The following is a 24,080-nucleotide window of genomic DNA, read 5'->3' on the forward strand; positions in this document are numbered from 1 at the left end:
CATTTTTGTTTTGACATCAAAGGCGGGGTCCATAAATTATGTAACGTTCATAGGGGAAGGGGGAGGAAAGATCAGCGTTACGTAACGAAAAAATCTGCGAAAAAGTTATAATTTGACTCCAAAATGAGCAAGCATTTATAGCATGCAAATACTTTTACTGCGTTGCGTGATTTTTATGGCGGGGTAGGCGGTGGTGTAACGTTATGTTACATATAGGAGTGGGGGTAGAAAATTGAGTGTTTTGCGTTACGTAATTTATGGCGCTAAAGGTCTTAAATATTCACGAAATTTCAAGATATGGTGTCGTCTCTGGAAAAATTAATTTAAAGATCGCCTTTTCGGAGAGTCACAAAGTTTTCGAACAGAAAAACTCTCCCAGAAAGTCGATTTTTCTCAAAAGAAAAAAAAAAATTGTTTTTGGAGGCAACACCAGAACTTGGAGTTTTATGTATTTTTTTAACGATTCCTTAAAGTTAAATTATGAAATGCGTATTACCTTGAGACCACCTGGAGGGTATAAAAGTGAGAAAAGAACTACGTTTAGACAAATTCTAAAATCTAGAACTTGAAACCGCAAATATAAGAGTACTATGGCTAAAATGGGACCTCAAAGCACTTATCAATTTTGCAACATTGGTACAAAATAGTATTTTTTATCAAGTGCTTTTATGTTATAGTTTATGCGAAAATAAACTTCTCGGAAAAGAAATAAGAATCTAAAACATCGGAGAGCCCATTTAAAAAAAATCTCTCGAAGTTTCATTTAATTAAGAAAATATAGTGATTTTTTTTCTATTAGAAAGCCCAAGGATCAATCTTTTTTACTACGATCAGATAACCGTACATAGTAATATATAATTCTACTTCTAAGCAGGAAGTATGAATCACAGTTACATGCCAGTCTAGGCTGAAGTGTATGCGTCCTTCACCCCAACTATGTTCAGCGATCGTCTATATGATTGAGCAAATTTAGCATAACATAAACGTACAGATTTGAACTAAATCTAATTTCAAATGCATAACGAAAAACTGTAATCCATTTCCCTCCTAGCATCTTTACCACAAAATCTCGTGTAACAGCATGTGCAGAGCATCTGGTTCTTCGAGTGCCATTTTCAAGTAACTCGCATTCAGCTAGTTTCGATTGCCTAGCAATAAATAAGACCACTACAGCAGTAGCGGGACAAGAAGATTATGTGATTTTGAAGTACACAATGTAAAAACTAAACTCAGTTACTGCCGTTACTTTTTGCTGTCGAAACACGAGACTTCGATTTTTTTTTCGTGCCATATCTACGTGTTAGAGGGAGCAAAAATTTTCCTTTCGCTTGGATAGATGAAAGGCTTTTTTCCCCTTCCTGCTGGTGTGTGCACTTTCGTGACCAGCGAAATTGGGTTAATCCGATTTTTAAACGAACGGTTTGTCGCATATTGGCGTTGGTTGCAGTTTACCGAGTACTTCGCATATCGCAACACTATAAACCGTTCACGAGAAATCACGTTATACCGAAAGTGATTTCATTTACACGCATGAACATTCCGCAAAAGGTAACCAAATTAAGTTATTCGATAGCGGTGCAAAAACCCGCAATTCCAACTTTGGACATTACTTCACATCCACTGGTTTTGCGAGTAGTCACCGCTATTGGTTGCTGCTGATGGATGGATGGAAAAGCTTATATGGTAGTCATCCCAGCGCGAACGTGATTTCGATGGAAGTAACGCGAACGGCGGCCTCAAATACCGCTTCCATGCATGAGCAACGTCGCCAAACCACAACAACACCTACTGGAAGTGGATAAAAAATATTTGATTAGAAAACATAATCACGTTCACTGCAAGGTCGTTTCTAGTGCCCACGGCTAGCGAGTAGTCGTAACAAATATCTCTATACCTTATAATAATAATGGCTGCCCCTATAGGAGGTGGCGGGGCATCACCAGTCAAACCTGTTCGTTACATTAGCGAAATTATTTTTTCTTCACCTCATTTAGTGCACACATTTTGGAGAATGAATTCCGAAGTGAATTTCAGAGAAATCAGTTTGTTAGTAATCGAGAAAAAGTTCCTACGTTCACTGACCTCACTGTTCCTTATCGCCCTCTATCGTGTGTAGTAGTTTCATCAGCTTGGGTGGAATGTACCACTATTACATACCCAAACTACTCACTGTGGACGGCAAAAATGTATTGGTAATAGGTACAACTCGATTCGCTGGTTTCGGCTACTAACAAGTTGCAATACAACTTGCATTTTCGAACAATGCCATATTATGGAGGATGGATGCCTGACTCACTATCGTTCGCTCTCTGTCTGTCTGTTTGTCTGATGACTATGACTGGAGCGATAGTTGGCGGAATTGCACACCACGAGATGCGCTGTTAGCCTGTCCAGTTTGTGCCGGTTACAACCCCCTTAGAAGCTCTCCATCAGGAGTGGGTATTAGCAATGTTTTCCTAGCTTGGCACGATAAGGAACAGACGATAGATTTCTCCCGATCTATCCGATGTCTCTATGTAAATGGATAGATTAACGGCCTTGCACGTGCGGTTGTCAGAACTATTCGCAGCTCAGGTGTTAATGGAAACAATGACTTATTCCGATTAGATTAGTTTATTATATATATCCAGCGGACGGAAGCTAGAACTGGTTCGGAAAGCAGTTGATTTATTGACGAAGTAACAAGGAATTCGCTGGTGTTTGTTTATTTATGCCTGATTTGTAATTTAGAAGGAAGTATGAAATATCACGCTGTAGAGCATTCTGTACGCGGTGTGAACATGCAATAAGTTTGCTGTCGTGAGCTTTTTTTGCAGCTTTGAGCAATTTCGTTGAACACTCAGTTATAATGTGCCTAGATTACTGCTTCATCTAGCAAATTTCGGTGCGATATCAGTGTAAATAGATAAACAGTATAAAAATGCAACTTTTATGACACAAACACGTCACAGGCGATAACAGTTTTTACAGCAATAATAAGCAATTCCCTGCGGGTGGTGCTATATAGGCTAGTTGGATGAGGCAATTTTGGCCTCAATGTTTTTTTTTTACAAAACATGTTAATAATGATGGTCAACTTTACAAAATGTATTTATTTTATTACTTTAAGTAGGAATAAAGTTCTCAACTTGACACTATTGGACAACGATAACAGCATCGAAAGCAAGCCCGGTTCCGGAACACCGAGGGAAAAGTGGCTAAATCGCTGCGTAACCTTGGCCGGGAGGTTGGTGCATGCGGTAAAACAGTGAAAAAGTATCTGGAGAACATGAACATAGATGTCAGGAAGCGGCAGTCCCGTCCACTGGTCTCGGAGCTGCAGGCAATGACGCAGCGACAGCGGTTGAATAAGATGGTCAAGTCGATTTTCCCGGCGAATCGCGACGTAGCAGTGTTGATGGACCACGTGACCTATCTCACTCTGGATGGCAACGACTGGCAGCGTTCTTCGTATTTCACTTATTCCAAGAAGGAAGTGAGCTCCAAGCTGGCCGTGAACTTGAAGCGATCGGTGGAGGAGATGGAGCGGCTGAATATCGATGTGGTACCGAAGTCGGCGAGTCCGCCCAACGTCCCCCAGCTGCGTCCTATCGAAAATTTCTGGGCAAACTTGTAGCGCAAGATCTATTCCAACAATTTTGTCGCAAAAACGGAGGAGGAATTAATGAAAAAAAAAAAACGAAGAGAGAGCTTAAAAACATGCGGTTACCGGTTAACTGCCGGAAGGCCGCTCGCAAGGGCGTAGATTTTTTTGCAAAAAAGATAATATAATTACCATTAATGGGAAATTTATCCAACTCAATTATCTGTCTTAGTTTATTATTCCATCATCATCTGAAAAAAGTCCATTTTTTTACTGCAAACGTTATTGTTGCGTTTGTGAGAGCTCTATCCAGTCAGGAATAGAAAGTGAGTCCGTGATTGGATAGTCGCTGCTTTTCCAATTGATTTTTGGTTAACAATAATATGCCAGTTGTTATACCAAAATTTTGGGAAAAAATTCACCTATTGATTGCGTTCAAAACAGCACATAGCACGTACGATTGTACACTATACTACTCTGTTCTCAGCTTGAAAAGCAGGTTCTATACCTGAGATATTGAAATATGAAGTTGAAATATGAAGATCAAGAGTTCCCGGGCCTGGTCCCTGTTTATATTCAAGTTACAGGTGTCTACTAACAATTTCAAAAGAGTTTAGCTGCGGTTACCTGCGACCTGGGAGGGAGAAACGTATACTACACTCAAAACAGAGAATACGCACATGCGTCGTTTTTTAATAGCGTGTAATTATCTTCTTGCATGCGTTACAGATTCATGACTCAAACGAAGTTTTAAGTAATATCAGAAATACAGAATTTGCAAATTTGTCTGTAAAACACAAATTTTCCGAGTCTGTGCTCTTTCAATTTGCCGTTGTATAAAAGTTTCATCGGAACTTTGAGTTTATATATTTGCGCACGCAGATTTTCTAAAAATGTGTGCGAGAGCATAACCTGTGAGGCAGACTTTTCGGGGTTTCGAGCAGTTGAAAAAATTTTACAATCCTGCATCTCACTATTTTGTGAAACGAGAATCAACATTCGACCGTGATGAAGTGTGCTCGAAATTGTAACCAAAGCCTTGAATCCATCCAGAAAAGCTCACGTTTAATAATCGAAGTACTCTAACATGGTTGTTGTTGAAAGCTTATGAAATTTTTTATTTTACGTGAAAATAAACCAAAATATTTGGCAAAACGATAATAAATACAAAATCCGTTGGCGATGAATATTTTTTACCTTTCAGTTATAACAATACTCATAACAAAAAAAAAAATGCTTTCTTCCCTTGGTTCAAATTGACAGTCAATGACAGCTCATTCTGGTTCATATTGACACTCACACAGTTTCGTATCCGTTTCTCCCTTCCAGCCTGCGACCAAGCTAACATATTGACCCTCTTATTTGAGACTGGACACCCTAATAGGCAAATAGAAAAAAAACGGGTCTAATTTTTTTGGCTAGAGACCAATCTCTGCAATTTTGAGCAAAATTTAAGCATTACTATTTTTTTTTCATTGTCTTAGAATCGCTGTATGTATATACAATAAACTGGGACACTGTTATGTGGGAAAAATGCGATGGTGTGATTTTTTTCGCTCCCATGCACTTTTCGTGTTCCTAATGGGTCCTATAACAACTGTGTAACTTTTCAAATCGATCGGTGGAACTCAGAGTAGGCACTGTGACTTAGCACTCGCATCCAAGTGAGTTTTAAAACTTGCTTGCACATTTATTTTCGGTTTGCACGTAAACCCTTCTATCTGTGCATTACACTTGAGTTAGATTGGAGTTTGAATTCTGCATAACAACAATTACATAAAAATCGAATTGCGATGGAATTCGCGCCGCGTCTGCTGTTTGTTGCATTGTCCTTTGAAAGCATAAATTCGATCTAAAAACAAAACTCGTCGCGTCACATCATCACCTGCATCGTTGGATACATCGTGCACTGCATGCATTGCACGCATTTAACTCAATCGATCAGAGTGTGCGGTGCAAAAAAACTCAAACTATCGAGAGGAAGCAGATTCAAGTTGGATTCAAATCTGGAAAAGTGTTACTCAGTTCAACTTTGCACGAGTTCATGCCATCACTGGTAGAACTATATTTTTGCGCCCGATTTTTAAAGTTTTCATGCGATTTTATATGGAAAAACCCACTTTTTCAACATTTATTTTCTGTCCCACCCTAATATACATATTCATACATACCTACGGAACATCTTGACCTATATTCACTAAACTTTACATACATGTGCCTTACACATTAGAGGTACTCGAAAGCGAATAAAAATGAGAGGGCAGCCACTGAAAGGGGGGAGGGGCTGAATTTCGAACAAGTCTATGCATGATTTCTGCTTTTCATACAAAAAAAATCCTTACCTCTATCAAAATTTGATCGCAATACACTCACAAATGATCTTAAGCAATTTGTTTTGATCATAACAAGTAGGAAGTTAACCGAAAAGTGTTGAAAAAATGATGAAAATATTTATGTCTGCTTGCTTGTATGAAAATGTCCCATAGTGCATTGGCGTTTGAAATCCGTTCAAAGGTAGTAACATTATAGGCATTTTAAGAGGGCCACTCAACTGAAGTATGATGTGTTTCACGGCGAAAGAAATTCGAAAAAAATCGACTTTCTGGGACCTACATTTTTTTTGAGATGAGAAAGTTTTCCAGTTCAAGAATTTCTAAGTCCCAAAAAGTTTTCTTCAAGAATTTTTTAGATAACACCAGATCTCGACGTTCCATGCGTTCTTTAGATTTATACCATACGGTCCATATGGCCGCAGCTCAAAGAATTCTATGTCCGAGGAAGTCGATTTTTTTCAATATTTTTTTTTTAGGTAACACTAACGTTTCACGCATTTTTGAAACATTTGGCATCAAAAATATCGATATCGACTATTTCATGTGTATTTTTTCATGGGTAAAAGAGTAAAACTTTGGTCTTTTTGAGACACAGGTCCATAAAACTCGATTGAATTGAAATTTTAGATGGAGACTTTTTTCGTTATGAAAAAACCTTTAAATCCTTCTCATAAACGAAATTAGATTAGTCGATTTTCATTGCCACCCTAACGTATAGTTATATTTTCGAAAAAAAAATATAAAATATCATAAAAACCAGGTTTTTTATGAACATTTAATAAGAATTTTTTTGTCTTCATAAATGACGAATTAAATTATTTTGACCGTTATAGAACTGTTAGCCAAAAGTGCTATTTTCATATATTGTTCTGCTTGCTATTTTCTTAAGCTAGCAGAATTGAGCATTCATCAAAGAAATGACGGAGCAATCAATTCGGCATTATCGCACTGAACGAGCACCGAATCAGTGTTAAACATTAGCAGGGCTGTTATTCGCACACTCATTGCGCTCAGTGTGTAAATTTTACGTCAAGGCACAACGATTGTACGCACAAGGCGTACGTACGTACGGCACAAGGCGTACACATTTTGACAACCAACAGGCACAAAGGGAAAGAGCGAAAACGAAATGACTATGAAAGATATCACCAAGTGAGAAATATTTCAAGAGAGAGAGAACGGAACAACACTTTGTGCTGCTTTTTGTGACACATTGCATGAGAACAAAGAGCATCAGTTTGAGCAGCTTGCGTTGCGTTGCGGGTAGAAAAAATAGCAGAGAAAAGGAACCAAGAAAGGACCATATACATTTTTGAGAATTCATTTAAACACGATTCTGAATGGCGTGGACGTGTTTCTTAGGACATATTACGCACGTCCAGACATGTTTCTGTCCCGGTATTCATATACAATCGCTACATGCATTCACTACTGATACCGTTCATTAGAATGATAATGACTTGTATGGAAAAAACCTAAATTAATCCACCTAGCGGTCAGACCCAGCCTTTCTCATTCAAACTTTCATTTGTAAAAATAGATTTACATGAACGCCTCAATCCAATAAATGTATATTCACTCTTTAGGTAATAAAATATAGATGTTGCAATCTATACATATAAAAATGCAGTCCGGTCTGTCTGTCTGATCCATATAGGCTCGAGAGCTACCGAACCGATCGACGTGAAAATTTGTATGTAGGTATTTTTGGTGCTGATAAAGGTTCCTACTATAGTTTGAGACCCCTCCCTCTTCTGGAAGGGAGGGGCCCCATACAAATGAAACAGAAATTTCTGCACATCTCGAGAACTAATCAACTAAATGGAACCAAATTTGGCAGGTAAATGTTTTAAGTCAGCGGTTCTCAACCTTTTTTGTCCGCGTACCCCTTGACGATATTTTCCAAATCAATTGTACCCCCTGGGTTAAAATGCTCTCGCAGAGTGGGAGGGAGTAGTGGTAAATTATGTCGTGGTGGTCTAGTTCAGGTTTCTAATTGAACTATGGTTTGTTTGATTGCTACAGACATGTTTTAAGAGCAACTCTGAACAACAATTGGAGAATTATAAAAAAAATGCTTTGTCCGCCATTACCGATTTTTCTTTCGCGTACCCCCTGAAGGCTTTCGCGTACCCCTAGGGGTACGCGTACCCCAGGTTGAGAACCGCTGTTTTAAGTGATAAAAAATATGTCCATTATGTTTTGACTCCCCTCATTATTTTGCAAGAGAGGGGTGCCATACAAATGAAACACAAATTTCTGCACATCTCGCGAACTAACCGAGTAAATGGAACCAAATTTAGCATGTGAATGTTTTTAGGGGTAACAAATATGTCCATAATGGTTTGACACCCCTTGCTCTTCTATAAGGGAGGGGTCCCATACAAATGAAACACAAATTTCGCACAGCTCAAGAACCAATTAGGAAAATACAACCAAATTAGGTATGTGAATGTTTTTAGAGGTAAAAAATATGTCCATAATGGTTCGACGCCCCTCACACATGTTTCTGCACAAATTTCTGCACATCTTGCGAACTAATCAACTAAATGGAACCATATTTGGCAGGTGAATGTTTCTAGTGGTAACAAATATGTTTCATGATGGACCTCAGGCAACATTTTGGATTGCAAGATGACAACTTCCGGTTTCTGGAAAACAGCCAAAAATGGCCGATGATTTCCACCCAATATAATAATATCCGGATCTAGAATAATACACAGGAGCTAAAATCGACCACAGATACCATTTTTAATTCTAAGATGGCGATTTCCAGTTTCTGAAAAACAGCTGAAAATGACCAAATACCATCCAATACAGATACTTCCGGAATCGTAATGATGCACTGGAGCCAAAAATCGACTTCGGGCAACATTTTGAATTGTAAAATGGCAACTTCCGGTTTTTGGAAAACAGCCTGAAATGGTCGATTCCCATTAAATATGAGTATCTTCGAACCAGAAAGATGCACAGAAGCTAAAAATTGATCACAGACACAATCTTGAATTCTAAGATGGTGACTTCCGGTGTCTGGCATACAGCCGGAAATGACCAAATACCATTCAATATGAATGTTTTCGGAACAAGAATTACGCCCAGATGACAGAAATTGATTTCACAAGCAATTTTAAAGTCCAAGATGGCGACTTCCTGTTTGTGAAAATCAGCCTAAAATAACCAAATACCATCCAATATAAGCATCTCTGGTACCAGAATGATGCAATGAGCTAACTATTGACCTCAGGCACTATTTTGAATTGCTAAATGGCAACTTCTAGAAAACAGTCAAAAATGACCAAATAATACACAACATGGATATTTCCGTAATCGAGATGATGCATAGGAACCAAACATTGACCCTGGACACCATTTTGAATTTAAAGACGACCACTTTCAGTTTTTGGAAAACAACCTAAATAACTATATTCCTCCCAATATGGGTATTTCCGGTGTCAGATTGATGCCAGAAAATCTGCTGAAATGACCGAATACCACCCAATATGAATATATTCCGAGTTGAGGCAATGTTCATAAGGCAAAAGACGAGGATGCTGTCATTTCGATAAAACCAATCATTTCAAACGATTTGTTATTTTACTTTGACTTTAAACACATCACAAGAAATCAATGAATTTGGAACGTTCAAATAGTACGATACCACATTTAAATTATATTGAGGTCACATATATCGATCCAAGCAGGTATAGTTTTAAATTGTCTTTGAATTTCTTTTCTTTTCATAACTTTTGAGCCACATGTCAAATTGTTATGAAGTTTGTTATTTGTACGTTTGAGAGATGGCTCGTTCGTATGACACTAGTTATGTTCAAATAAGTCATGTAATCTTTGAGATAATAGACTTTCGTTGTTTTATTAACAATTTAATACATAACGGTGGCTTAATTTCGATTATAATCAAATGATATGGGAACATATAGGGCAGCCGAACTTTGAAACCACGTGTTCAATCATAATTCACCAGTTAACCCTTAACTAGCCCGCTCATCTGATAATAATATTGATTTAATCAGTTGTGTAGTTTGTGAGATAATGAAGTTTCGAGATTTACATATTTCGGTACATTACAGACGAAGTTACAGTTCGATTACAGTGAAATTCAATAAGGTGTTATGAGGCAGCTAGACTCATTATTTGACTTAATTTTGTGGAAATTGGGACAGCCATCTCTGAAAAAAGTGAGTGAGTCCAAGTAGTTTTCGGAATGTGTTCCTTTTCATAGCTTGATTTCACATTTTTTAACATTACAGGCAAAGTAATAGTCCGATTGCAAAACAAATCAATAGGGTTTTATGGGGCAACTAGACCTTCCATTTGACACTGATTTTATGAAAATCGGTTCAGCCATCTCTGAGAAACATGAGTGAGATTAAACAGTCTTCAGAACACGTTGCTTTTCATAACTTTTGAACCATATGTCCAATATTTATAAAATTCAAAAGGTTTGGGTATTTTAGGTAGCCCGTTCATTTGAAATTAATTTTGTTCAAATCGGTTGTGTAGTTTTCGAGATAATGATGTTTCATGATTTTTACATTTTGATACATAACCTCTAAACTATAAATCCGATTAAAATAAAATTCAATAGGGTCTTATGGGACAACAAGACCTTTCATTTGCAATCAATTTCATGAAAATCGGTCCAGCCATCTCTGAGAAAATTGAGTGAGAATAAAAATCTGCACATACACACACACACACATACAGAAAATGCTCAGCTCGTCGAGCTGAGTCGAGCTGAGCTGAGTCGAGTGATATATGCCATTCGACCCTTTGGAGCACTTTTATACTTTCGGTTTTGCAAGTGATTGCTATACCTTTCTAGGAGAAAGGCAAAAATTGTCCTTCGTCGCATTTAGAAGTTCGTTCAGTCGAAAAGTGAAACTTTAACCGATCGATTTTTTCATTTTTTGTTTTTGGATAACACCAGATCTCGATGTTTCATGCATTTTTAAGACATTTGGCATCAGAATTTTTTGACATTCAGAAATTTTTGAACTACCTGTGCATTTTTTCATTGGTCACAAAATAATGCTTTCGTGTTCCCGAAGTCAGATTAAGCTGAAGTTTAGTATGGGAACTTTTTTTGAAGACGAAACTATTGAGCCCCACTTCTAAACGAAATTCGAAAAGTCGATTTCTATTGCCACCCTACTGTTCATGTACGAGACCGGGAAGAAACCATTTTTAGTTTTGAAATTAGCTCCTAAATTATTTCAGTAGGAGTCAAATGAAGTGCAGAAACCAAAAAAAATAATAATACAATAATCGTTCGTTTGTCAAATCCGATAATCATTGCCCCAAGCAACACACAAAGTAAGACATAATGTGTGGTGTCGCACATTTTGGCAAATGCCCAAAGTGTACTCAGTCGTATTTTTTCGGTGCGAAAGAAATACAAAAGAGCGAATGGGGAGAAGAGAACACAAACGAAATATCGGGAGTGGCACGCACGGTTTGATGGCAAATGTGTTGTGTACAAATTTGTGTGGTTCTGTCTGCACTGAGGTAAATTCCAGCCCTGAACATTAGAGATACTTTGTTCGAATGTTCGTAATGAGCTAACTTCGCGCGCAACATTGTTTGATTCCGACCACGGTGATACAACCATTTCCTTCCTGTCGCAGTCGTGGAGTTGCAGAGGTAAACTCGGTCTCCGACAACAACAACTGTTACACCTTCTTTCTTACAACATCCTTCCTTACCCTAACGATCGTAATGGCGTGGCCGGTGCCGTTATCGATCCATACGAAGCGGTAGCCAATGAATTGTTGAACACTGAAAATAGCAAACTAATCCACCGACGGGTGGTATACTCCAACGATTAGCAACTATCAGCCATAAGGTAGCCAAATACGTTGGCTGTCTCGCTTTCATCAACCGCAATAGTTGTTGTACCAAGGACGATCAGTCTCAATTGACCAGAAAAATTTTCCTGAAAGACACTGGTCTGAAAACGTTCAAAACACAGGCTTGTTACGATATCCAACAAGCCTAAGTTTAAGGTTTTGGGGGTTCAATAAAAGTGATTTTTTTTTATTGCATTCTTGACGAAAGTTCTATACTCTATGGTCCCGGCATTGATGATTCTATGTGAGTAAAATAAAAAATAAATAGCTTACTAAGTTTTATCGGGGTATTTTCGCTACGAAAAACTTTAAACGTGTTTTTCTCAAATCGATGTTTTTTGAGTCGGTGCACTCTGTATTTCAAAATCTATTCAACCGATCGTTCTCAAATTTTTTACAGTATTTCCTTACATAATTTTTGAGGTAACCAAGTTGAGATTTTTTCGTTTTTGATTATATTTTTTTTATTATTAACAACAATAGTCATGAATTTAGGCCAAAATTCGATATTTTCACTATCAAGTCTTGTAAAAAGTTCAAAAATTAAAAAAAAATGGAAAAACTCGACAGAGATACCTAGAGGGACATAAAAATTAAGGAAAAACTTTAGTTATTTCATTTCAGCTGCGCCTGCGAAGAATTGCTACCATTCGGTCAATTTTCAATATTTTTCAACCAATATTTTACAGAATATAGTTCAATTACTACTCTTTAATGTACAATAATCAGAAATAAATTTACTTTCACCGTACGCCCAAAAAAATCTGTAAAAACCTGTTTTTTCTGCCTTCAAAACCCAACCCCCTCCCCCCCCTTTAAGAATTGCAAGATTCGAAGGAATTGATGAACCGAAAACGGTAGACGAATAACTCCGCGATCACATATTTCTCACTATCTTTGAAAGCCCTAAAGCATAAATCATTCATATACCAATCCATTTGAAAAAATGTCACTGACGTTTGGCTCAAACTGTCAAAACAATCCTAGGTATTGTGGATATTGAGCGTTTTGCCAAAGAAGTCATTCTATGTGCCCAAAAACTATCAAATTTTCCTTTATTGTATTTGGAGTGCCTCATATTGAAACAAGTTTAATGAGAAACTGATAGCATGTGGTACACTCCCCCCACAATTATGGAACTCCCACAATTACGGATCACTTTTGTGTCTCATGTTATTTAACTCAGTTAAACTAACGGTTCGAAGGCATGTAACATTTTTGAGTAAACTATGTCATATTTGCTAGCTTTGAACACAGAAAACATCGTTTTTATTTCTAGATTGATGTGGTTTTCATAAGCGTGAAATATTGTCTTCCAGAATCTATCAAAATATTTGTCGTTTTTCTCAATCAGCGTAAGTAGCACGCTTATTATTCATAAGGGTCATGTGTGATATTATCGCTAATTCTCGTGCAAATATAACTCATACACAAAGATCAAGGTAAGTTCTTCACGATTCATTAATATGTTGATGGTTAATAACGATTTTTCTGTAAAAACTAGTTATTTTCTGAGTGTTCCATAATAAGGACCGAGACAAGATAGTTCTCTATAAATATGAAACACTCCGATTCAAATGTGATTTTCACCAATTACAAATTCCTCTCAACTTCTTTTGAGCTCTAAACGGAAGCTAAACAGTGCTGAGCCTATGAAAAATATTATTTCTAAGGCACGAGGGACAGGAAAGCTACGTAAAGCGGGAAATTGTTATGATGTACCGTATGTAATGGTTGATTGCTATCTTCGGAAGCGACTGACCTGGACTCTCGATCTAACTGCACCCTCAAAAGCCACATAAAATATGGCCAGGCCATGCGGGATCTTTAATACGATTTTAAATATGTTATTTCTTCAAATTACATAATTTGAATAAGGTTTATTGAATGAATTCGTTGCCAAAAGCTGTTTTTATTATGCTGATCCATAATATGATGCGAATTGTCTCATAATTAAAACCGCTTTCAAAAGTGATCCATAATTGTGTATTTGGTTAGTTATGAAATAAATATACTTTCTGAGAAATATTCACAAAATATGGAAACAAATACTCAATGATTTCTATGACTGAAAACATTAAAAGATTACTAATGAGTAACAAAATTGGTCAGAAATGATTTTTTGAATTCATACATCTTCTTAAGTGATCCATAATCGTGGGGGGACTGTATTGATTGGTAGGGTATCTGACGTAAGCGGTTTAAACCAACAAGATATACAACATCAGTGCGCGGAACGCACATATGTTAGTTGGTTTTATTCCGGTTTAGCTGGTGTAAATCTAGTATAAAGTTGTTCCAAAAATAGAGCACCGCTAAAAACAAAAATTAAAAAAAAAAAATAAAATATATTTTATGTATTTCAAAGTGTTTTTTTTTTTATCAAAAACATTCCTGCTAGCTAAGTAGTAGAACGATTGAAAACAGCATTTCTAACTAAAAACTGGTGTGTAATGGTCAACAGAATTTAATTCTTATTGAATCCTTTTGGAAAAAACCTGATTCAGATGATACTTTTGTATACAATTTGTTCTTCTGACTTAATTATTTCAGCTGGAGGGACACCTTAAGAAACAGGTAATATAATACATGTGATGCAATTATTTTTTCGAAAGTAATGACAAACACCCCTCAGTGGTTGTATTTTCAACAATAGTCGATAGATTTTCACCTTAAAGTGAAACGATTATTTAACTCCTCGTGGGCTGGCAAATTCAAATAAAAAGATCCCACTAAATTCAAGACGGATAATGTAGTAACAAACGGTTTCCTGTTGTTGAAAATTTCAACCATAAAGAAAACGATTACACGTGAAGGGTGCCAACAGACAGTGCGCGCATTTGCTTCCTTGATTGTGTGAAAATTACACCCAAAGTGTCTATCCGTCAGTTCCCCATTATGGTGGTTACTTTTTTACGCATGAAAATGCATATTTTGATGCAGGCATAAAGCATAACTAAAAGCTAATCATTAGAAAACCACTCCGAATGCAAAACGGCTGCACCCTTGTCCAAGTAAGCAAATCCAACACGGGTCACACAACTGCTAGGAAATGAAAAAAGACTGCCTTTGGCAGTTTTTTTTGTTTGATTTGCGGCTTGCATCGTTTATTTACCTTTACTTGGAATTCGACACCAATTGCACAAGTCGAATTAAAAGTCACACAAAGAAACCCGACACCACCTTCGTGAGTAAATTCAATTGAATTTTAATTAGTGCTCGAACTCAATACACTTCACTTCCATCCATTTTCGATGTCGATTGGGAGGTCGGCCAGCTGATTGGAAACGGAATTAACCCTTTCTAGAGCAGGATCGAACGCAAACCGGTGGCAAGGATATGTCAATGCCGAATTAGACATTGCCGGTGGTGAATGCACTCATGATTGCGGTTCGATTTCGATTCGATTGTGCACACAAACCCTTCCCCGCGATTCGTCACGGTTAATTGGTTGGAAACGTAGCAAAACAATGCAATAAAATTGTCGATCACTCACCTCCAAAGGTTCCGTTTTGGGCGGTCGATTCCTTTCCTTATGTTAGGACGGGAGTTAGGTGGTTTACTTCCCCGGTGGCTCTGCTGGCAGTCGTTACTCTTTGCTTCCGGTGATACAGAGAAACGATGCATACATTATGTTCCCCACGGAAACTCTGGAGCTCACACAACCACGTGCCACACGCGGATCAAAACGCAAAAAGGTGGCGTACAATCACTTTGAAGTTTTTCTTCCGGTTTCTCCCACAAGTCACCTCGACTTAAGGTGAGCGTTTTTCCAGCCCACTGCGTATTTCCCTAGCGCCTGAAGGCCACCTCCTTCGTGTTGACACTCACTATTGGTTTCTTCTGCAACTCTTTGCCGACGATGAAATTACGCGACAGAAATTTCAGACTACGGTGCACTCACACTTTTGGAGATATATCACACTACTCTGCCTTCAAAATCAATATTCGAAATGACTCACTTCTCTGGGAGTTTTTCTTACCTTCCTATGTATATTTTTTGCTCTATATCTTAGTTTTTTTTTGCTTGGTTGACTGGCTTCACCCGATCACACAATCACTTGATTCTCTTCATGGTTGCAGTGGATTTTTTTTTTCATCCGGATGCCAAAGCAGACTCAAATTCCATGGAGATGGCGATGTTGTGTAACCATTTCTTCTTCACTGAGCACAACAATCGACGGCGAATAACACATCATTCGCTGCCGTTGCATTGAGAACAAGGAAACACACACATAGAGCTGTAGCAAACAGAGGAGAAAAAAGTATAATAAAAATAACTGATGCAAAAGGAAAAGCAGACAAAAAATCATTACAGCACTTCTTCGGGTACCACGCTAACTGACCCAGATTCCTGCATTTTTTTTTCACTGAAATCATGTAATCGAAAGCACTTTACGAGAGACAGTGCATCGCAAATTAATGCTGGAATATTATTTGCTATCTTCAATCTACAATGAAAACACACACTAGAAGACAGCACACACCCCTGCAATCCTGTCCGATCGGTGGCCACTTTTATCCTTTAGAATATACAATAGCGTTAAACGTCATCTGGCACTACTCGACTTTCGTCAACCGGATCGGTCGACCGAATTCGGTCGATGTCAACTGGCGACGACAAATGGCCGCATAAAGGTAACGCGACGCCGACAGGGAACACAAAAGCCGCATTTACGTACGTATACGCGCGGGTACATTGCAGGCGCCACTGGGAAGTATGATGTTTTTGGCGATTTCAGGCGCTGCGAATAAAATACACTCGACTAGAATCGAGCCAACGATTGTTCTTTGTCTATGCTAGGCGAGAGTATCCTCCCACTGATTCGAGCTGAAAAAGTGAGTGTGTGCGCTTGTAGAATTATTATTGCGACTTTACCGTTTTCCGAGAAGGGGAGGTCAAGTCGCGTGCGTTTGCGCAACCTTCAAACGATTTTCATTGCCTCTGAATCATCCTTTTTTTTCTTCAATATACGTTATATCCAGTTTGTTGTGTTAATGGTTTTGCGAAAACGGTGAATAAGGCAAACCAAATTATGATTCAGATCACAGAATGATCCCGAGGTAAATTTAAACTTATCACAAATTGGTTCAAAACGCTTTGGAATCAGCCTCAAAACGATCTACTGTTATCTGAAAAGTTTATCGGAGGTCTCTTCAATTTTTCTAAAAGTTGTTTTTTATTTGAACAGTCAAAAAATTGTATTATTCACATAGCTATAAATGCTTGGTAAAATAAACATGAGACATGATAGTAATTCTAGTTAAACACTGAAGAATATCATCGCTTTCCGATATACAAGCAGCAAATTAATATTTTAAAATAAGGTCAAATTTAATGTGATTCCATTTTACTACCTTGCGGTACTTCAGGTTTTGACGTAGACTTACGTTTTACGGCAACATATGCAGGGTACAATTTCAATACAGGGATCCAATTTCAAAAACCGAAATCATCGAGAGCGTCACGAAAATTATCCAATTTCAAACGTTTTTAACTCAGTCAGTTTCCAAGCGATTCCCGTCATTTTTGCAGCAATCGATTGAAAAACCATCTAAGTACACGTCTAAAAGCCGAAAATTGTAATCTGATTGTTTGAACTTTTGCAGTATTGAAAATTGTCAAGCTTCGTCGAAACGCAAATGTCGACGTCTGATTGGTCGCTTAATGCTTTTTTTTTTCTAACAAGGTCGACAGAATATACTAAGTTGACTAGGAATGCCCGCTTCGTCTTTCATGTATAATTCATTCCATGACTGTACCGATACCAAGAAAAGACGGATTTTAGTTTAGTACTAGAGAAAACGGGAGAACTGGAATCAACGGCGAATGGTTATCCGAAATGATGAAAATTGAACAAACTTGCCAGTGTTGTTACTGTTGTGAAATATAATAGCATCTTTTGGTGCTCTACAATTATGTGATTGAAGTAGTTAAGATTTTTCATTTTTGTTTTTGTTTAATTTTTGTTGATTGCGGGAGAATTTATCTCGCAAGGTGCATGAAAAACGCCGTAGAAGTGCTCGGGTATAACCAATCATGTTGGTGTCTTTTACAAAAAGTGCGCAAATTCAATTTCCGCACTTTTGGTAGAAAATGTTACCGCGATTGGACGTAACCGCGCACTTCTACAAGAATTTTTCGCGAGAAAATTTGTCGCAATCAACAATATGTGTAACAAACGTAGAACCGCAAATTTCAGCATTTGCAAGGCAAGAAAAATTCAACATTGCCTCAAAAACGTGTTGCCGGCCTGAGAAGAGCCGGTTGTAATTTATACTTGATGGATGGCACATCACAGCAGAATTTCAACCTTCATACTCATGTCTACCATCGATAATATAAAACACGCAACAATCTACATCCATTCGACACGGGAACGGGAACATTTTCTCCTTTCAAGCCGCAACATGACACAATACACGTTATTTTTTACCTTTATGAGAGCTCTATCGGTCCGGCTCGACAGAATGTCCACAAGAAATCAATATTTGTACATCCATATTACGAAACTGAGACAAACTGTGGGATCTTGAAATTAAGGCGGGGCTATTCAGAAAATAGCCAGAATAAAATAAAATTCATTTTTCGTACATTAGTATTGCGACATACGAAATAAAAATTTTCGAACGTTGGAGAATGGTATAACTGGAAATAAAGAAGTCACACCTCTATTTCCAGTTATATCATTCTCCAACGTTCGAAAAAATTATTATGTCGAAGCGGATATCGCACGCGATCTGACCATGGAGCATCTATGCTAAAATTGAATGAAAATTGCAATTGCAGTAATCGGCCTTTTTCAAGGCTACTACATGTTTGGCAACTGTGATTTGATGTTGCTGCAAATGCACAGTAGTGTGATGTTTATTACGATTCGTTGATACTGTGCATAACCGGCGGTATATACGAAACAAATCCGATTTCAAACAGAAAAGTTCGGCACGTTCTGCTCACGGTGCTGAGTCCGATTTAGAAAATTCACAACACTTTATTAACAAGGATATAACGTCTTGAATAAGACGGTTAAGGTTTGATATCACAGCAGAATTTCGACCTTCAAACTCATGTCTACCATCGGCAATATCAAACACGCAACAATCTGCTTCCATTCGACACGGGGACGGGAACATTGTCTCCTTCCAAGCCGCAACACAGCACGATACATATTGTTTTGTTGCCTTTATAAGAGCTCTATCGGTCCGGCTCGACAGATTTGATTTGATTTGGTTTTTTTAGAGAGCTTTTAATCTGAGGGGTCATTCAACTCTTCCACCGGTTCGACAGATCATTTTTCGTGCATCCTTATTACGGAGCTGGAACAAACTGTGGGAACTTGAAATTAAGGCGGGCCTATTCAGAAGATAGCTCTAAACCAGAATAAAATGAGATTTATTATGTCAGAGCGGATATCGCACGCGATCATGAAGCAATTATGAATTAATTAATACAATTTCTTTTCATTTTTCCTTCAACAGAGTCAACTTAAGCACATCGATCAGTGCGCTTTTGACGTAGAATTACGTCTTACGGCAACATATACAGGGGTACAAATTGTGAAACCGAAAATAGCGAGACCGTCACGAAAATTGCCCACTTTCAACTCTCTGGGACTAACAAATTTTTTTAGTTGCAGCCAATGGAACGTAAGAGAAACATTAAACTTCGAATTTCGTTTAACGGTAGGGCGCAAAAGTTTCGTCTTCTCGGAAAATCCCCATACACAATTTCAGCTCACTAGACTTCCTGGAACTTATAAATTTTTGAGCAAGGAAACTCCCTCATTCATGGAGCTAATTTTTGTCACCTCACTTCAGGTGGAATCGGGAATAGGTCTAAAATAGTGAAGTGAGCGTGAGAGTGTTTTGTTTTTGACGTGGGACTACGTCTTTGTTTTCTATACTGGGATGCATTCTGTAAAACTGGAAATGAAACTGGCAAATGTTGCGTCAGATTTCAAACGTTAATAACAGCATAACCACATGATGGATAACAATAACCAAAATGTTGCTGGATAGATAAAATGTATAACAATTTTGTGATATGCTAGTTATCACTCTAATTTCATTGCTAAGCGGTAGAATTGATAAAAAGTTTCAATGACAAATTTACGCGAACAATGAACCAATTACATGCAAGCATTCCTAGCACAGACGACGTGAATGGACACCATCCGTTCCCTGTGATATTCCCTGTATCAATTTCGAAATAAAAATTGACAGAGTCTCCCCGTCCCAATAGGTCAATTTATTTTTGCTTCCATGAGCTTAGACTAATATGATGTCTCGAAGGTAAAAGTTTTCCGAAAAGTATAAAAAAAAATCCCCATTCTTGAACAGTTCCTAAACCTGCATTCAAAACTTAATAAGAACTGATGTCTTGAAAGAAAACATGCTGGTAGAAGCAACAGTACCAGTGGAGTAGAGAACCACAGGTCTCTCGTCGCCAAGATTGCAGCGGTACTTTTCTAATCGTACATTTCAGCGGTACACTTCTATTCGTACTGCAGCGGTACTATTCGTATTGCAGTGGTACACTTCTGTTCGTATATTTCTATTCGTGTGCAATCGAGGAAAAACTGAAATGCTGCTGCTGATGGTAATTGGAAGTTTATCTCATAAATATGATTACCATAAAGTACTCAACAAGAATTGTACATTTTTCCAATGGTATGTATTATATTTTATATTCGATATTCTCTAAAGAATCATGACTGGATAGTATCGGAAGATACAATTCCCAAATATACAAATTTATAGAAGAATAAGAGCCGGCGAATGCTTGTAAATTTTTGGTCTATTTACTAAGATTCATTCCGAATCTTTGTTTGCATTTCGAAATTGTTAGATGATATATTATTATTTTAAACTTTTCCATAATAAACGTTTATTAGCTTCGTAATAAAGCGAATGTAATTGTAGGCAAATGGCAAAAATTGTCAAGCAAAAAACAAAAATGGAATTGTTAATTGCTACGATTTTTTGCTGGAACTTGTTGATAATTTTGTTTGTTGTTTGTTTCTTATGTTTGCCAATTATTGCACCTTTGTAAGGGCTCTCATATTATTTCGAAAGTAAAATCCATATTAATTTCATTTAATCAGAGTTAAATAAGACAAAACCATTCTTTATGATAACGTAAGTATTATTGGATTTGGTTTTTGAGGATATAGAGTTAATTCTGACTTTGACGCATTACGAGAAATTCTTGGTGTTTCTTCAACAAGAACGATAAGCGTAGATTTCCAGGGAAGACTGAAAATAAAAATACGTAAGTCACCGAGCAATCACATTGATTCTGTCTGCGGACTCTGTATACTTTGTAACAAAAAAAAACCCTTATTACAGTGTTTAGTCCCACGTCACCATTTCATGCAACCCTAGGGCTGTATACCTTGTAGTATTTCTAATCATGTTCTTTCAGGTTCAACTCAAAGGAAGCCAAATAAAAAGATATTAGTCAACCTCGTTTTGCTGAAATGGAATCTTTCTTAATAGGAAATTTTCATTTTTTAACCATCAGTTGCAGACACTTGTTTCTTTTTTTATATTTTCAGCAATGAATTAACAAGTTACAGGATTAAATCAAAAAGTGGAACACTTGGAGAAAGAGATGACTAAGTTGAAATCTATATACCCTCAATCAGATCCACCGTTTTCTCAAGAACGCTAATCCGGGTCAGCTTGTGCCAAGCTTTGCGGATTGAAGTTGTCGGAAGCCGGGCAGCGGTTATATGTATTATTATGATACTCTGTAACATCAAAGTTCTATGATGAAATTTTAGGATTGCAACGTGTAGAACCACAGTAAATGACATTTTCCATAATACAAATATCCCATTTCCAGTACAGATCGGGTCAAATCCGTCCAATTGTAAAAATTAAACGTGAGAAAAAAAAATTAAAGCCAGACGTGATCCTGCGTTTAGGCAATCCGTATTCTACAGATAAGATTTTCAGGACAACCGAAATGATCCACAAAAAATACCTCTGGTTTGAACATTGAAGTTTAGCAACCTCACGATTCCAAGTAAGCGCCCAACCTTCTTCGCAAGCGGCATTACTTGCATATTGGATAAAAATAAAGATTTATTTACTTAGAATCATACTTTACGGTGGCGCTTTCGAAAGATGGACACACAATGCCAACCGATGGCGCTCCGACGCATAACACATACAAACGCCACAGAACGGATGAAGGAACCAACAAAAGAACGAACGGACGGATGGATGGTCGGACGGGACGGACGGCGAACTGTCGGTCGTCTACCGCGCGACTTTCAATTCAACCAATCCCCAATCGCTGGTTCTTGTAGTCTTCTCGTGTGTGCACCGTCGTACGTAAGGTCGAATGTTTATTATAAAGTTGCTTGTTCGTTTTCGACTTTGAATTCTCTCTCGTGGTGTGCGATTTTTAATGTATTTATATTCTTTTTTTTTCGTTGTTTTCGATTCAGCAAGTAGGTAATCTTTATTTGCTTTTGTTGTTGCTGCTTGATTCGCAATTTGCTTCTTCTTTATTCTGCACTCTCCAGAGCTTGTGTGCTCTGGCGGTTTTCACTGTGTTCACCACCGACAGGCGAAGGCTGCTTGCTTCTGTGCCCCGATGTTCTTCACGCACTGATAATTTCCCGATGTTTGCAGTGCAAAAATATGTGCACTATTTTTTCATTTTCCCTTTGCTACATCATTTTTCGATAGGCGAAGCAGAAAATTACACCTTGAATGATTGACTTCTGGCAAAATGGTGAAATCTTAATTCTTTTTCAAAATAATTGAACCGTTTTTACCGCTTTCAAGCGCACTTATCACTGTAATTAAAAAAGCGTATTTCTTCTCCGTTTTCGCCATTCGAGTTTGGAATGACAGATAGAAAATTTTCAGCGAGCAGCCAGCCATCATCGAATGGGCGAGTAAAAATAAATGAACTAATAATGCACTCGTTTATAACGCGAATTTTTGCCACCTCATCACTGATAAACGTTTAGAAATCCACCAAAAATCAATAAACACAACATCATCACCTGCAACTTTAAGGTAAAACACTAGAAAACCTACTTTTTTCAACCGACTTTGTACAATTTTCACCCGTAAAACTGCGCGACAAATGACGAACAGAGCGAACGAAAACGTCGATCAGCAACACACAAAGTACTGCTAGTTAGCTGCTGCTAGTCTTCCCACACAACCTACTACGCTGCTGTTATGGGTGTGTAAACGTGTGCGGATATATACGACGAGGAAGAAACATCGTCGAACGTAACGCAAGGCGTCATTTACACAACAGAAGACGGCAAGGCAAGGGATTCAATGAATTGCACAAAACGTACGCTGGTGTGGGTGAGTATTTATTTGCACCCCGAACACCACCGAATGAGCTGACTGAAAATGAAAATGAAAACAATGCATTGTTGCCAACATAACGGGCGTTACGGTGAGTGACGAACGATGGTGTAATGAATGGTACATTCGAAAGGTGGTAACATTTCTACGCTGCTTATGCACTGAAAATAATCTGTACGTTTCGTCTCTTCTTCGGTTCCAAGTGATAATTTCTACGTTTTAAGCTTGATATGATATCAAGGATACTATCCGTTCTAATTTAGCAGGACATGTCCTGATTTTGTGATTATATTTGAGCGTCCGCATTTATTTTTCATATTCTAGCATTTTTCTTGATTTTCTTGCAATAGTCAATTTTGTAGCGTATCTTCCACGACTTCGGGATACAATCTCAGCGAGAGAAATCTTCTAGGTTTTGAAATCGTCAAACATCTAGTAATTGGGAAATGACGAGACAGACCCGCGTTTTAAAAAAATACGTTCCGCGAAACGGTCGCATGTATTTGGAATTCCCCGCGGTTTCTACAAAATTTAACCACCCGATGTCATATTTTTCCACTGCGACAGTGTGCCTCTCTAACAATCATTCTACAATCATACTACTCCTTCATCTGCCTCTTCAAATCTATAACTATTAGTATACATGACGATTGCGGGACTATCGCTGTGATTCTATTAATATCAACAGTCTCTTCCAGGTTGGGTTTTGAAGCTTTGACAACCTGCTTGTTAGGTCAGTCCAGTATCGTACCTCGTGAGAAGCTAGGAGGTCTTAGCCTTAGATCAAATTTGAGCCGAAAAAAGATTGTCCTGATTTCTACCTTCGACCAGATGGCATCCCTACATGATATGCTCATGATTACTCATGGTGTAATGGTACACAGATTTAATTTATCAAGTGGGATCTATCAAAAAGTTAATTTATGCCTAATAAGAATTACCGACTTTAAACGA

At 37.9% G+C, this 24,080-nt stretch overlaps 1 protein-coding gene across 5 annotated transcripts in view; it reads right to left on the reverse strand.

Annotated features, from left to right (window-relative positions):
• Positions 1-22,999, reverse strand: part of LOC129732510 (myotubularin-related protein 3) — a 73,978-nt gene extending 50,979 nt beyond the window's left edge. The window contains exons 1-2 of one of the 5 annotated variants that reach the window (XM_055693449.1): positions 22,842-22,999; positions 15,280-16,024 (exon numbers count right to left, since the gene is read on the reverse strand). The gene's annotated coding sequence lies outside the window, so the exon portion shown is untranslated. The other 4 variants (XM_055693451.1, XM_055693454.1, XM_055693453.1 and 1 more) reach the window with 4 other exon arrangements.
• Positions 23,000-24,080: the final 1,081 nt, after the last annotated feature.

The sequence above is a fragment of the Wyeomyia smithii genome, chromosome 3 (genome assembly GCF_029784165.1).
Source record: "Wyeomyia smithii strain HCP4-BCI-WySm-NY-G18 chromosome 3, ASM2978416v1, whole genome shotgun sequence".
Taxonomy (NCBI): domain Eukaryota; kingdom Metazoa; phylum Arthropoda; class Insecta; order Diptera; family Culicidae; genus Wyeomyia; species Wyeomyia smithii.